The sequence below is a fragment of the Propithecus coquereli genome, unplaced genomic scaffold (genome assembly GCF_000956105.1).
Source record: "Propithecus coquereli isolate 6110/MARCELLA unplaced genomic scaffold, Pcoq_1.0 Scaffold545, whole genome shotgun sequence".
NCBI classification, from domain to species: Eukaryota; Metazoa; Chordata; class Mammalia; order Primates; family Indriidae; genus Propithecus; species Propithecus coquereli.
In genome coordinates this window covers 1,076,543-1,076,783 of record NW_012151341.1, presented here as the reverse complement: position 1 = coordinate 1,076,783, position 241 = coordinate 1,076,543, and positions in this window count along the sequence as shown.

Below are 241 nucleotides of genomic sequence, written 5' to 3'. Positions count from 1 at the left end.
TGTGGGGAGAGGGGAGATGAGGAGTTACTGTTAATGGGTATAGAGTTTCAGTTTATGAAGATGAAACGTTCTGGTGATGGTTACAAAACATTGTGGTTATGCTTAACATCACTGAGCTATACAGTTAAAAATGTTTAAATGGCAAATGTTATGTGTATTTTACTACAGTAAAGAAAACGGGAGGGGGGAAGTGTTGAAAGGGAAGAAAGCACATGAGTAAAGGCATCACATTCATGGGATG